The sequence below is a fragment of the Tenrec ecaudatus genome, chromosome 4 (assembly GCF_050624435.1).
Source record: "Tenrec ecaudatus isolate mTenEca1 chromosome 4, mTenEca1.hap1, whole genome shotgun sequence".
Lineage (NCBI taxonomy): Eukaryota > Metazoa > Chordata > Mammalia > Afrosoricida > Tenrecidae > Tenrec > Tenrec ecaudatus.
In genome coordinates this window covers 64,415,677-64,431,966 of record NC_134533.1, presented here as the reverse complement: position 1 = coordinate 64,431,966, position 16,290 = coordinate 64,415,677, and the positions used below count along the sequence as shown (strand labels likewise).

At 40.0% G+C, this 16,290-nt stretch overlaps 1 protein-coding gene across 1 annotated transcript in view; it reads right to left on the bottom strand.

Annotated features, from left to right (window-relative positions):
• Positions 1-13,994, bottom strand: part of LOC142444840 (interferon-induced very large GTPase 1-like) — a 38,737-nt gene extending 24,743 nt beyond the window's left edge. The window contains exon 1 of the mRNA XM_075546141.1: positions 13,873-13,994. The gene's annotated coding sequence lies outside the window, so the exon portion shown is untranslated. The remainder of the gene's footprint in view (positions 1-13,872) is intronic.
• Between the last annotated feature and the right edge of the window lie 2,296 nt (positions 13,995-16,290).

The window sequence follows — 16,290 nt, the reverse complement described above, 5'->3', positions numbered from 1 at the left end:
GAGGTCCACTGAATACATCAACCAAACACTCCAAAAGATGAAAAAAGAAATTGTAACCTCAACAATTTATACTGGGTGACTTCAATACACTCTATCTCACAGAAAGATAGATCACAGGCAAAGAATCTGAAGAAGGAGGCGAGAGATCTAAACAATACAAGTAGACCATTTGATCTGATAGATAAAGAGCTTTTCATCCAAATATAATCTAATTCACTTTCTTTTCAAGCCCGCATGGCACATATACAAAAATAGATCACGTGCTGGGGCATAACGTGAATCTACATAAATTCAAGCACTTTAATATCATACAGACCTCTCTCTGCGTGTGATAAGGCTGGAAATCAACAAAAGAAATATGAAGAAAATAAGAGGAAACTATTGGAAGATGAATAACTCTCTGCTACAAAAGGAGTGCGCATTGGCACAGCACAGAGATGAAATTAGGAAATTTCTAGAAACCAACGAGTGTGAGACACAACATACCAAAATTTATGGGACACAGCAAAGGCAGTTATCAGAGGAAGTTTCATAGATATACAAGCACACCTGAGAAAGTAAGAATTACTCATGACTGATATTTTGGGAAAAAATTTACAACAACTAGAGCAGAGTCATCAGGACAATCCTAATAGCAAAAGAAAATAAATAATGAAAATCAGGGCTGAGATTCAGGAGAGGGAAAATGAGAAAACTGTGGAAAATATTACTACTGCTAAAAGTTGGTTCTTTGAAAGGATTAAGAGAATCGACAGACCGCTGGCAAACCTAACCAAATAAAGGAGGGAAAAAATTTCATTAGCAAGAATGAGGGATGAGAGAGGGGACATTACAACAGACCCTATTGAAATCAAAAGGATAATTACACAATACTATGAAGGACTGTACGCCAATGAATCTACAAATTGAAAGACATGGACAAATTATTGGAAAAACAATCCCTCCATAGTCTCTCCCAATGGGATATCAAGAATCTCAACAGACCCATGCAATAGGAGAAATAGACAAGGTTATCAAGGGATTCTCAACAACAACAAAAAATCCCCTGGAGCAGATGGCTTCATTGGAGAATTCTACCAAGTATTTAGGAAATAACTAACAGCAATCCTATACAAACTCTTCCAGAACATAGAAAAAGATGGGACACTCCCGAACTCCTTCTATGAAGCAAGTATAACTCTGATACGAAAATCCCACAAGGATCCCACAAGAATCGAGAACTACAGACCAATATCCCTAATGAACATCGATGCAAAAATTCTTAACAAAATACAGGACAAAAGAATACAAATGTATATAAAACAAATAATTCACCATGACCACACCGGATTCATACTAGGGATGCAGGGATGGCTCAACATACTAGGGATGCAGGGATGGCTCAACATCTGAAAGACCATTAGTATCATTCGCCACATTAACATGAAAAATTGTAAGAATCACATGATAATACTGATAGATGCAGAAAAAGCATTTGACAACATCCAACATGAATTCCCGATTAAGACACTTGAGAATACAGGAATGGAAGGAAATTTCCCAAGACAATACAAGCTATAAATGAAAAACCAACAGCCAATGTGGTAGTCAATGGAGAAAAGATTAACACAATCCCACTGAAAAAGGATGCCAGACAAGGAAGCCCCTTTTCCCCACTCTTATTTAATATCATGCTGGAGGTTTTAGCAAATGGCATAAAACAAAGAAAATACATCAAAGGTATTCATCTGGGGAAGGAAGAGTTGAAACTATCATCATTTTCAGATGATATGATTTTACATATGGAAAATCCCAAAAGCTCCAGAAGGGAAGTACTGGAAGCAATAGAGGAGTTTGGTAGAGTGGCAGGATACAAATCAACAAACAGAAGTCCATCAGACTGCCATATACATCGGATAAGACCACAAAAGAGGAGATAAAAAAGATGGTATCCTTCACAATAGCCAAATACAAATTGAAATATCTAGGTATATACCTGACTAAAAGAACAAAAGATCTATATGGAGAAAATTACAGAACACTATCACAAGACACCAAGAATGACCTCAACAAATGGAAGAATATCCAATGCTCGTGGATTGAAAGACTCAATATAGTCAAGACGTCAGTTCTGCCAAAGGCACTATGTAAGTTTAATGCAACCTTAATGCAATTACCCTCATGTTTCTTCAAGGAAATGGAAAAACTGATTACCAACTACATATGGAGAGGAAAATAGCCCTGAATTAGCAGAGAACTCAAAAAGAAGGACGCAGTGGGAGGGCTTGCTATACCTGAATTAGCACATACTATACAGTCACAGTTGTCAAAACTGCATGGTATTGGTGCAATCATAGATACTCAGACGAATGGAAAAGAACTGAAAACCCAGAAATAAAATCATCAGCATATAGACCGATCTTTGATAAGGGCCCAGCTGATCTTTGCTAAGGGCCCCAAAAATATCCAAGGAGAAGAAGATGCCCTCTTTAACTAGTGGTGCTGGAAAAAAAATGGATATTTACCTACAGAAAAATGAAGCAAGACCCTTATCTCAAACCATGCACAAGAATAAACTCAAGGTGGATCACACACCTTGATGTTAAATACCAAAATATTAGGGCCACCAATGAGGGAATTGGGACCAACTTGAGAACTTTGGCACAAGGAGTACATAGGCTATTAGAAATAGGGAAGGACCCAAACACAGAGGAGGCACAAATTAACCGATGGGATATGCTGAAGACAAAACACCTGTGTACATTGAAAGAATTAAACAAGATAGTAAAAAGAGTGTCCACGTACAGGAAAACATCTTTAGCAATGATACATCAGATAAAGGCCTTATTACTAATATCTACAATACTCTGCTATCTTCCAAAAGATAAAAACTAATTGCCCGCTGAGGAGGTGGGCCAAGGATCTGAACAGAAGTTTCACAGGTGCAGCAATCTGAATATACAACAAACATAGGAGATAACATTCCTGATCTTTACCCATAAGAGACATGCAAATTAAAACTACATTTAGGTACCACCTAACACCCTCAAAAATAGACCAATTCAAAAAAATCAGAAAGCAACAAGTGTTGGAGGGACTGTGAGGAGACAGGAACTCTCATCTACTGCTGGTGGACCTGTAAGTATGTACAGCCACTATGGAAATCAATCTTCCGAAATCAAAATCAGATGGAAATTGACTTACCATATACCCAGCAATCCCCCTACTGGGCATATACCCAAAAGAGGCAAGAAACAAACCAAGGCCAGACATCTGTGCTCCAATGCTCCTTGTAGCACAGTTCACAATTGCAAGGAGTTGGAAACAACCCAAATTTCCATCAACCTGACGAGTGGATTACAAAGCTGTGGTGCGTCCTTACAATGGAGTACTATGCATTGCTAAAAAGCAGTGATGAACCTATGAAGCATATCGATGCATGGGAAGAAAGGGAGGAAAATATGCTAAGCGAAGTAAGCCAAGCACAAAAGGACAAGTAGAACATAACTCTGCTTAGGTAAGCTTTAAAAAATGCCAAAATTGCATAGGGTAATAGCTATTGTTTACAAATATTCCTGGGGTGAGGACCAGGTAGTATGGCAGGGAGCAGACCAAATCTAGGGATACATATGGTAGCCAACATAAAAGGATGTGTGGAATGGAAAAAAAGAAAAAAAAATGCATAGCAGGGGCACAGACACTAGCCCACCCAAAGGGAGGGTATTGCTTATTTTTCCACAGGGAAAGAGGGACCAGAGTTCAACCCAGTGTTTCAAGATGTGAATGCAACATGCTGGCATGGAGTAGGGAACCAGTGGAGAGGTCTGAGGGTTCTGCCCAATTCAAACTATGTGGACACTTGTTCCTCCCCAGAAGAATTTATCTCAGACAGCACTGAATCTGCAGCTCCAGTAGAGTGACATGTCTGATCAGAGCGCACGGCAGAAGATGAGGGGGGATGAGGAGAGAGTGGAGCACATTCTAGGTCACCAAGGGTTGGGGACGATGTTCCAACTCAGAGCAGTCGATCCACAAAGAAGACCACATGGCCGGCCCCACTATGAGACACGACGTCCCTCACTGACCCATAGCCCTACAGGGGACAACACTGGAGACCCAGTGTGGGAATGACTCCTAATGTGATCCGCCACATCGAGGCAAAACACTAATGAGGTGCAACACAACAACAAGGGAATGGAGCAGCGAGGTCCCCAGGGAATGCCGAAGGTGGACTTTGGGGCCAGGACTTTGTTCCCCAACAGATTGGACTGGAAAACACTCCTAAAGGCGAACAAACAGTCCTTGAACTAACTACAAGCTTTGCTTTCTTGTTGTTTTGTTTTGTATTTTTCTCATTGTTGTTTTGTTGAATATTGTTGCTTGGTTTTGCTCTGTCTTTTTATTATGCACGTCATTATCTCTACAGGTCTGTCTAAATAAGATAGGCTGGATGAACAATCTAGAGCAGAAAACAACGGGACCGACAGTTATGGCCAGATTTGAGAGAGCGCGAGGTGTGTGTGTGTGTGTGGGGGGGGGGGAAAGGTAGTGGTACTAAAAAACCCAGGGACAAAGGAAGAGCAAGTGATCCAAATTGGTGGTGAGGATGGTGTAGGAGGTCTGGTAGGGCATGATCAAGGCTAATGTAACCAAGAGGAATTACTGAAACCCAAATGACTGAGCATGATAGTGAGGCAAGAGGAAATTCAAAGGAAATAGAGGAAAGAGCTATGATGCAAAGGACATTTATAGAGGTCTAAATAAAGGCATTCACATATGTAAATATATTTATACATGAGGATGGGGAAATAGATCTAAGTGCATATATTTATAGGTTTAGTATTAAGCTATTAAACAGGTGGACAAAGGGCCTCCAATCAAGTACTCCCTCAATGCAAGAATACTTTGCTCTATTAAACTGGCATTTTATGATGCTTACCTTCCCAACACAATTGCTGAAAACAAATCAGATGAATAAGCAAATAAATGTGGTGAAGAAAGCTGATGGTGCCCAGCTATCAAAAGATATGGGATCTTAAAGGCTTGAAGGTAAACAAGTGGTTATCTAGCTCAGAAGCAATTAAGCCCACATGGAAGAAGTGCACCAGCCTGTGTGATCACCAGGTATCTGAGGGATCAGGTATCAGGCCTCATCAGAACAAAACATCATATCATTGTGAATGAGAGGGGAGTGAGGAGTGGATACCCAAATCCCATCGGTAGGCAATTGTACATCCCCTTACAGAAGGGACTTGGGAAGGAGACAAGCCAGTCAGGGTGTGATGTAGCAAAAATGAAACATAAAACTTTCCTCTAGTTCCTAAATGCTTCCTTTGCCCGCCACTATCATGATCCCAATTCTACCTTACAAATCTGGCTAGACCAGGGGATGTACACTGGTACAGATAGAAACTGGAAATCCAGTGTGATTAATCCCTTCAGGACCAGTGGTGTGAGTGGCGATACTGTGAGGGTTGAGGAGGGTGGATTGGAAAGGGAGAACTGATTATAAGGATCTATATATAAACTCCTCCCTGGGGATTGGACAACAGAAAGTGGATAAAAGGAGACTTCAGACAGTGCAAGATAGCACAAAATAACAATTTACAAATTATCAAGGGTTCATGAAGGCAGAGGGAGTGTGGATGGAGGGGAAAAAATGAGGAGCAGATGCCAGCGGCTTATGTTAAGAGCAAATGTTGTGAGAATGATGAGGGCAATCATTGTACAAATGTGCTTTACACAACTTATGTATGTATGGGTTTTGATAAGAGTTGCATGAGCCCCTAATAAAATGATTTAAATAGAAAAAAAGGAAGAGAGACATAATTGTTATGCTGATACAAACCTTATAACAATTAGAGCACAGTCAACAGGACAAACCAACTAATAGCAAAAGAAAAGCAATAATAAACACCAGAGCTGAGATTCATGAGAGGGAAAATCAAGAAAACGATGGAAAAAATTAAGGCAGCTATAAGTTGGTTCTTTGAAAGGATAAACAGAATCGACAGACTGCTGGCAAACCTAACCAAAGAAAGAAGGAACAAATTTCAATTACTAGGGTGAGGGATCAAACAGTGGACATTACAATGGACCCTAATTGAATCTAAAGGATAATTACACAGTACTATGAAGGCCTGTACTCCAATAAATTCAACAACTTGGAAGGCATGGACAAATTCTTAGAAAAACAACCCCCCTAGACTATCCCAGATGGACATCAATAATCTCAACAGACCCATAGCAATGGAAGAAATAGACAGGTTATCAAGGGATTACTATAAAAAAAATCCAGATGGACAAGATGGCTTCACAGGAGAACTCTACTAAGTATTCAGGGAAGAACTGACATGAATCCTACACATTCTCTTTCAGAACATAGAAACAGATGACAAACTCCAGAACTCTTTCTATGAAGCTAGTATATCTCTGATACTTAAACTGGGCAAGGGTGGCACAATAATTGATAACTACAGACCAAAATCCCTAATGAACATTGATGCAAAAATCCTTAGCAACCTACTGGCCAATAGAAAACAATTAATTCACCATGACCAAGTGGGATTCATGCCAGGGATGCAGGGATGGTTCATAATATGAAAGACCATTAATATTATTCATCACATGGACACGAAAATTTTAAGAACCATATGATAATATCAATAGATGCAGAAAAAGGATTCAACAACATCCAACACCTATTCCTGTTTAAGACACTCAATAATGTAGGAATGGAAGGAATACTTCTCAGTATAATCAAATGATATATGAAAAACCAACAGCCAATGTGGTAGTCAGTGGAGAAAAGATGAAAATAATCCCATTGAAAAAGGGGACCAGACAAGGATGCCACTTGTCCCCTCTCTTATTTAACATCGTAATGGAAGTCATAGCTAACAGCATGGGGCAAAGAAAACACATCAAATATATTCACCTGTGGAAGGAAGAGGTGGAACTCTCATCATTTGCAGATTATATGATTTTATATATGTACAATTCCAAAGTGGCCAGTAAACATATGATAAAATGTTCCCAATCATTAGACACAAGAGAAATGCAAATTAAAACGACCATGAGATACCACCTAATACCCTCAAAAATAGCCCAATTCAAAAAATCAGGAAGTAACAAGTGTTGGGGGGGCTGTGGTGTGATAAGAACTCTGATCCAGTGCTGGTGGACCTGTATGTACAGTCACTATGGAAATTCATTTGGTGATATCTAAAATGCATATACTTGAGTATAAGCAGACATGAATATCAGCCCAGACACCTAAGTGTTCCACAAAAACTGCATAAAAATTGTGCTGAAAAACTCGGCTTATACATGAGTATATATGGTAGATGGAATTCGCACTACTGGGCATATACCCAAAAGAGGCATGAAACAAACCATAGCCAGACATCTGTGATTCAATGTTCATCTTGGGACAGTTCACAATTTCAAGGAGTTGGAAACAACTCAAATTTCCTTCAAAAGATGAATGGATTAAAAAGCTGTGGTACCTACATACAATGGAGTATCACACATCCCTCAAAAGCAATGATGAATGCGTGAAGCACATCTCCACATGGGGAGAACAGGAAGAAATTGTGCTAAGTGAAGAAAGCCAAACACAAAAGGACAAGTACAACATGATTCCTCTGATGTAAGCTTAAAATGAAAAAGGGGCATAGAGAAAAAGCTGCTGTGTTCATACATTCCTGGGGTAGGTCCAGGTAGTAAGGCAGGGGCCAGACCCAATCCATGGATACATATGGCAGTCAACTAAAAAGGAGGGGAAATGAAAAAAAGAAAAATACCTGAGTAGTGGGGGAACAGGGTACTAATCCACCCAAGGGGAAGGTATTGTTTATATCTCCACAGGAGACCGAGAGAGAGAGGGACCAAATTTCAATCTGGTGCATCAAGATGTGAATGCAACCTACCAGCATGAAGCAGGGAACCAATAGAGAGGTCTGCAGGGCTGACCCCAATCCCAACTATGTGGACACCTCATTACGCCCAGAAGAATTCACTTCAGAGAACAGGACTGAAGCTATAGCTCAGGGAGAGGGGAGTGTCTTATCAGAGCACACAGGAGCAAATGAATAGGGAAGGAGACATTGTCGAACACATTCTGGCCCACCAAGCCCCAAAGATGATATTACTGCTCAGAGCAGCCAATGAACAGAGACGACCATAGGCCCAGCCCCACCACAAGACACAACACTCCTCACAGACCCATAGTACTTCCAGGAACAGCACTGGAGACATTGTGTGGATTGTGCCCCATCTGACCCCACCACACTGGGGCGAAACGCTAAGGGTGTGCAACAGAGCAGGAAGGGGAGCAAAGCAATGAAATTCCCAGGGAAAACAAAAAATAGACTTTGGGGCCAGAGTGTGGCACCCCATCAGACTCAACTGGAAAACACTCCTAAGAATCAACAAATAAACTTATAACTACTTATAGACTTTTCTTTCTTTCTTTCCTGTCATTGGTGTAGTTGTCCTTGTTTTGTTTTCTTTTTTGTTATTTTATTTTTCTCTGTCTTATTTTTGTGCTTATTACTGTCTCTGCAGGTCTATCTAGATAAGATAGGTGGGATTAACAATCCACAGGAGAAAACAATGTGACCCATGGTTCCAGGGGCACAGGGGAGGGGGGAGGCTGGGCAAAGGGAGTGGGTATTAACAAACCCAGGAACAAGTGAAAACAAGTGACCTAAATAAAAAATTGATTGCATGGAGGGTGTAGAATGCCTGGTGGGGCTTGACGAAGGGCAATGTAACTGTGAGGATTTACTGAAACTGCAATGAAGGCCAAACAGGATAGTGGGACAAGCGGAAAGTAAAAGGAAAGAGAGGAAAGAACTAGGAGCAAAGGGCACTTGTAGAGGTCTAAAGACAAGCATGCAAATATGTAAATATGTTTATATATGATGATAGGGAAATAGGTCTATGTACATATATTTATATGTTAAGCATTAAGGTAACTGATAGACATTGCACCTCTACTTAAGTACTTCATCAATACAAGAATACTTTGTTCTATAACCTGGTATTCTCTGATGCTCAGCTTCCTGACAGTATCGCTGAAGACAAAATGGGTGTATAAGTGAATGTGGTGAAGAAAGTTGATGGTGCCCAGCTATCAAAAGACACAGTGTCTGGTGTCTTACATTCCTGAAGATAAACAAGGAGCCAGCTAGCTGAGAAGCAACAAAGGCCATGTGGAAGAAGTACACCAGCCTGTGTGATCATTAGTTGTCAAGGGGATCAGCTATCAGGCATCAAAAACCCACAACAAAATATCATATCAATGTAAATAAGGGGAAAGCAAAGTGGAGACCCAAAGTCCTTCTGTAGACAATTGAACATCCCCTTACAGAAGGGTCACAAGGAAGAGACAAGCTGGTCAGGGTGAAGTATGGTAGTGATGAAACATACAACATTCTTTTAGCTCTTTAATGCTTCCTCTGACTGACTATCATGACTCCAATTCTACCTTAGAAATCTGGCTAGACGGAGCACGTAAATGGGTACAGAAAGAGCTGAAAACACAGGGAATCTAGGACACATGAACCCTTCAGGACCTACAATGAGGGTAGCAATAACCGGAGGGTAAGGAGGGGAAGGTGGGGGAGATAGGAGAAACCTATCAAATGATCTACATATAATCACCTCTCAAGGGGAGTGACAACAGAAAAATGGGTGAAGGGAGGCATTGGTTAGTGTAAGACATGAAAACCAATAATTTATAAATTTTCAAGGTTCATGAGCAATGGAGGGAAAAAATGAGAAACTGATACCAATGGCTCAAGTAAAAAGGAAATGTTTTGAAAATGATGATGGCAACAAATGTATAAATCTGCCTTGACACAATGGATGCATGTATAGATTGTGATAAGAGCTGTATGAGCCCCCAATAAAACGATTAAAAAAAACGAAACCGATATTACCGAGTGTTGGTCAGGATAGAACAACTAGAATTGTCATACACGTTTGCACCACTCTACAAAATTGTATTATGTAATCCTATTTCAAAATATTTAATCAAGGGAAATAAAAGTATATGTCCATGAAAAAGTTTGTATGTCGATATGCAGAGTGGCTTAACAAACAACATCCTGCAAACTGGAAACAACCCAAATGTTCACCAAAAGGTAAAGGACAAATAAAATGATATATCTTTGCAATGAAATTTTACTCAACAATGTACCGCACTGCCTTTGAATCACTCCCAACTCATAGCAAACCTGTAAGACAGAGTAGAATTCCACCTGTGCATTTCTGAGACGGTACGTCTCCACAAGAGCAAAAAGCCTCATCTATCTCCAGTGGATTGGCTAGTGGATTGACTACTGAACTAGAGGTAAGTAGCCCAAGGTAACAATGCCACTAGGGCTCCTTTTATACCATCAAATTAGTAAAATATTTAGATATGCGACACCATGCAAGACATTCAGTTAAATGAAAGAAACCATCAACAAGATAGCACATATTGTATTGTTCTTTTTATATAAGATGTAAGCTCATTTACAGTCATTCATCATTTCAGGCGTTCATCAGTAGCTCTCTAGAGAGGAAGAAGGGAAAGACAGCAAATGGACACTAAGAATCTTTGGGGATGCTGAAAACGCTTTGTATCTTTATTGTGGTGATGGTTTTATGAGTATATACAACTGACCAAGTTTATTAAACTGCATACCTGAAAACAATTTATTATGTATACATTATTTTTCCATAAAGTTGGCATTAAAATAATAAAAAGTCTGACTTTGATTTTAAGCCAGGATAAAGGAAGGCATATGACACAGTCTGAAGTGGAGACCTTTTTAGTGCGAGAATCTACCAAAACTCCAACACCTGAGAATTGCCTCATAGGGTTCCCTTAGCTGTAATCTATTTTTTCCATATCTGTATTCTTTACAGAAGCAGATTGCCACGTTTTTTTTATCCCACTGAGCAGCTGGTGGGTTTGAACTGTCAACCTCTCCATCAATAGCCAAGAATTTAACCACTGCACCATGAGGGCTCCTTTGGGGTAGTTGCCAAGACTTAGACTGAGATTAGTTTTCCTTCATGTTTCTATTTATACAGCCGTATCTGGAACCTTACCAGAACTCCTCCGAAGCACATGGAAGAAGGCCCTTTCCCTCCTTAGCTTCTGCAGTTTGTCTTCATGCACCTAGTGATTAGCAGTAAATCTCTGAAGAGAACGAGCCAGTGTATTGACGTTAGAAAGGAACTAAAAAGCAACTGGGATCCGGCCCGGGGACAAACAAGGACTTGGCGGGTAGTGCCACCACTCTTCCTCCAGGGCTTCTCTTCAATCATCTGCATCAGAAGTCCTGAGCCCGGTAAAGAAAGCTGTGAAAGGCTCATGCAGGATAATATACAGAATCAAGAAACTCCAAGAGCATGTGGGAAAATGTAGGAGTGTAGCTTCCTACTGAAAAGAGGAAGATGGGTGGTAAGAAAAGGTACAGGATTGGGAAGGGCTTGGGGAGACTAAGTGTTGTGAGGGACTTTGAATGCCAACGCCGTGTATTTTGAGTGTATCACAGCCAATGTAATTTTCGCAGCTTTGTAAACAAGAAAGTAAACTCCATTTGGGTTTTAGTATGCAGCTTAAATTATCGACCACAAGAGGGCAGGAGAGAGCACTTGCAAGAACTGCTCATCTAGTGCATTCAAATGAAGTGTCCCTTTCTTGTTTCATTCCTTTTCCTACTGTTTCCTCACTTTTTTTTTTTTTTTTTCAGTAGAAAGCCATTCTCTTCTACTTTCCCACAACCTCATGGGGTTTCCTAATTCTATACATTGTACTGCCGGAGCCCTTCACCACCTTCTCTGCCTGGGGCTCTATACTCCTGACCGCCCGCCCCCCTCAAGTTTCCCATGTGTGTTTGTGTGTGTGTGTGTGTGTGTGTGTGTGTTTGTGCGTGTGTGTGTGTGTCCCAGCTCAAGTTTCTCGTGTGTGTGTGTGAAATTAATGGAGAAGCCTTCCATTAATCTTTCAGGCCTACACTCTCTTTTTTGTACTTGCAATAAATCCAAACTCAACCCACTGCCATTGTACTGATTCAGATCCTGAGAGACCCAATAGGACTGAGCAGAACTGTCCTACAGGGTATCCTAGGCTGTAAAACTTAATCAAACACACCCAATTCACAATAAAAAGTTTAAAAGAAAAAATATCTTAAAGAAATGAATGAAGTGCATGATATTATTTTATTTAAAATATACAGTAAATGTTTTAATATCAAGAAATGCCACGGGGCTACCAAAAGTTCATGAAAAATTCAATCATAAAAAAAGCTTTATTGGTATTTAATTTACATAAGTGTATGCAATCATCACCACAATAAATTTCACCGCATTTTCTTCTTTCTGGTACTCAATGTTGTTAGCTCCTCATATTCTCCCCACCCTCCCCGCCATGGCCCCTGGTGATTATTAATCCAGTTACTGTCTCTATAGACTTACCTCTCCTAGCGTTCATATTCAGAAAGTCCTATGAAACTAAAACAAGAAACAAACACATAGCAACCCCCCCAAACCAACATAGAAACAAATCTCAATGAAAAAGAAAGCAAAAATATTAAAAATGGAAACATCTGAAAGATAGATCAAAAGGGAGATCAAATGAAATGGTGGTAACATTTTAACCCAACCAGGTCTTTCATAAACAACCTCTCAATGCTGTCTGTCTGGTAGCGAGGCTGTTCTCCTTCCTGAACTAGGATCAGAGGCAGTGCGTCTTTATACAAGCAAACGACCTTAGTCTACTGTTGAGGGAATCTGGTGGGTTGGAACTGGCAATCCTGAGGTTAATAGTTCAGTGTTTGAGCTACTACACCCTACCCTAAATTACATGACCTTGATTGACAATGTTAAACGTTACCTGATCCCGGTGCTCCTGAAAAGCAGGTGTAGTTTCCCTTGACCATTTTTTATTCCAGTATACTGCTTACCGCAAAAAACCACTTGGTCCAATGAGACTAAGATAAGACTCATAGATGTCCTTCTAGTTTACTTATGACAAGGCCAGACACAGACCTCTGAGTTCCATAACAGATGAATGGAACCATTTATTATCTCTGAAGAAAGTGAGGACAAAACGAGGTGGTTGAAACTACCGACTAAACTTGAGCTACGTTTCTCTCCTTCTCACAGTACCCTGAACTTGACTCAGCCTCAGCCTCCCAAGAACAACCTCTGCCATCGAAGCAATGCTGATTCATCGCAACCCCCTGTGGGTTTCTGAGATTGCAACGGACTGTGGGAGTAGAAAGCCCAGTCTTTTTCCCACAGAGCTGCTAGTGGTTTAGAACTGCTGACCATGAGGATTGTAGCCCAACTCGTAGCCACTACAGGTCAGTCTATAACTTCTTGTGAAGAATACCTTGCCCCTTCTAAGCAAACTGACTCCAGGGAAAACCACTGCATGATTATTTCACTCTTCAAATTGTTTTTGTCCTAATTTTCTTCAACCTCTCCTAAAAAAACCCAATGAATTCCATTCTGCCTGAACTTTGAGAAGATTTCTGATGTTAGGAAAGCATGTGATGCTACACAGACGCCGTGGAATGAAGCCTCTGAAGATAAGATTCAATTCCTTAACTGTAACAATCCTTTGAAATATACTTTCTTTGGCTCTAAATCTGAATTTGTTTTTTATTTCGGAACACAAATGCTCAAAATGAGTCTTAACATTCTTTCCCCCTAGTTGTGTTTGGAGAACAAGAATCGTGTCAAATATCTATTTGTGATCTACTTGTTTCTGTGTCTCCGACTCTGCTCTCTGTGTCTGTTGTCATCAGTTCCTGGCTCTATTTCAGTCTCTGCATCTGTTGCTGTGTTTCTGCACCCCTGCCATTTTCCTCCTTCTTCTCCCCCTACCTTGTCTCCTGGAGGCTGAGATCCTGTTTTCAGGTGGCTCCTGGGTTGAGGACTAGGCTGCTGACTCCCAGCTCCTGTCTTCAGGGCTCCGACCTCAAGAGTGTGCCTGCTGTGTGGCTGAATTTATACTCCAGTCAGGAAGTGAGCAACTGGTTTCAGTTTTGTTTTCACTTGTTTTTTTCACCTTTCCAAGAATACTGGCATTTAAATTAATTTTGTTAATTGTTCTCGTGATTCTTAAGTTTCAAATATATGGCAGAGGGAAGATAAATGTACATAATATGTTAGAGTGTTTGTATTGTGAGAGAGAATGTGTGTCTACATATATATAAACCCGGGTGTATTTATGTATGTATGTATGTATGTATGTATCTCTATCCACTGAGGGGCAGTTTGAAATCCATTGAAATTTAATTTAAAATTCCTGATAGTCTGATTTCTGGGGTAACTCATCCAGGTCAGTGCTCTTTTTCTTTCTTTCCCAGAATATTTACTTTCTTTTTAAAAAAATATTTAATTTAATATTTTAATTAAAATAAAAAATCATTTTATTGTGGCTCTTATAACTCTTATCACAATCCATACATCCATTGTGTCAAGCACATTTGTACATATGTTTCCATCAACAGTTTTAAGACATTTCCTTCTTGAGACCTGGGTAAAAGTTCCTCATCCCCCCTCTCCAGCTTCCCTCCCTCATGTACCCTTGATAATTTTCCCCTTGTTTTACACCAACCTCTGTGTCCCTTCACCCACTTTTCTGTTGTCCATCTCCCAGGGAGGGGGTTATATCGATCATTGTGGTAGATTCCTCCTTTCTCCCTCCACCTACCCCATACCTCCTGATATCGCTACTCTCATTATTGGTCCTGAGGGTTTTCTCTGTCCTGGATTCATTGAGTTGCCAGCTCTTATGTGTACCAATGTACATGCTCTGGTCTAGTTTGATTTGTAAGATAGAATTGGTGTCATGATGGTGGTGGTGGCAGTAGGAAGCATTTAAGAACTAGAGGAAAGATGAATATGTTTCATCAGTGTTATACTGAATCATCTCTTCCTTGTGACCCTCTGTAAGAGGTTGTCCAATTGTCTGAAGATGGGCTTTAGATCTCCACTCAGCCTTCTCCCTCACTCACATCAATATGATTTTTTGTTCCAAGTCTATGATGTCTGATACCTGATCCCATTGACATCTCATGATTACATCGGTTGTTGTACTTCTGCCGCGTGGCTTTGTTGCTTCTCAGCTAGCTGGCTGCTTGTTTATCTTCAAGCCTTTAAGACAGTGGACACTTTACCTTTTGCTAACTGGGCACCATCAGTTTTCTTCACCACATTTGCCTATACACCCATTTTGTCTTCAGCAATAGTGTTGGGAAGGTGAGCATCACAGAATCAGGCCAGTGCTTTTAAATGTTCTTCTGAATTTATGCCTTTAGGAAATTGGTTTCAAAGGTCACATGGACAGAAAAAAACTGTCTAAATCAATTAATAAGGACCGTTATAACTTAGGTTTTGAGCTTTTTAAAAAGAATGATCTCTGTGCAAAATTGACCCCCAGAAATGCCAAAGTTCAGACAAGAGTTATGTTTTAGGGTAACTCAAGAATTATTTTTATTTTTCCTTGAAACAATATTATTTGAAATCCTTTCAAATCACATATTTTTCAGCGGGTCTTTTATTTTTCAAAAAAATATCAATAAGATGGAGTATAAGTATCTTTGAAAATTCTCTTCTATGGGGGATACTTTTGATTCCATAGTCAACACATTTCTCTGTTTTGCAGCATATATTTAATTATCTTTAAACAGTATTGTTCGCTTCTGGTGACTTTCGTTTTGATACCATTGTGGCAATGGGTGACCCTGGAAAGGATTAAGAACTTGGCAGAAACAGCAGAGGGGCAGATGACAGTGTTAGAGAAGAGACATGGGACACATTCACGTTGTTTCCCTCAGGACTGTAATTGTAACTTCATTACTGATCTCTTTCTCGGGTCACCCAGGGACAAAGAGAAATTCAAGTTCTAAGTGCCAATGAACCACTTTCGTTTTTTCTCTCCTCTTAGGGACGTCTTTTCAGGAATTACTTTCAAGATTTGAAACTGTTACTTCTTTTAATTAGTGGTTTGAAGCTAAGGTGCAACATAGGATTAGCTGATTGGAAAGATTCAACACTAAATAGGGTTCAAGTACTGAGTGTCTCTGATGGAAGAGAAGGTCACCTTGTGATTTATATTAGAGTTTTTTAGTAGCAGCGCTATTTCAACATTTTCCCCAGACTTCTAATCCAATATAAACCATTTGGTTTGTTGATTACTATCTTTCCCCATAACAATATTCAAGATGGGCTTGCTTTGTAGAACAGCACACTGTCCCATTGCCATTGTTATTCCTCTATTACGAACCATTATTGTTA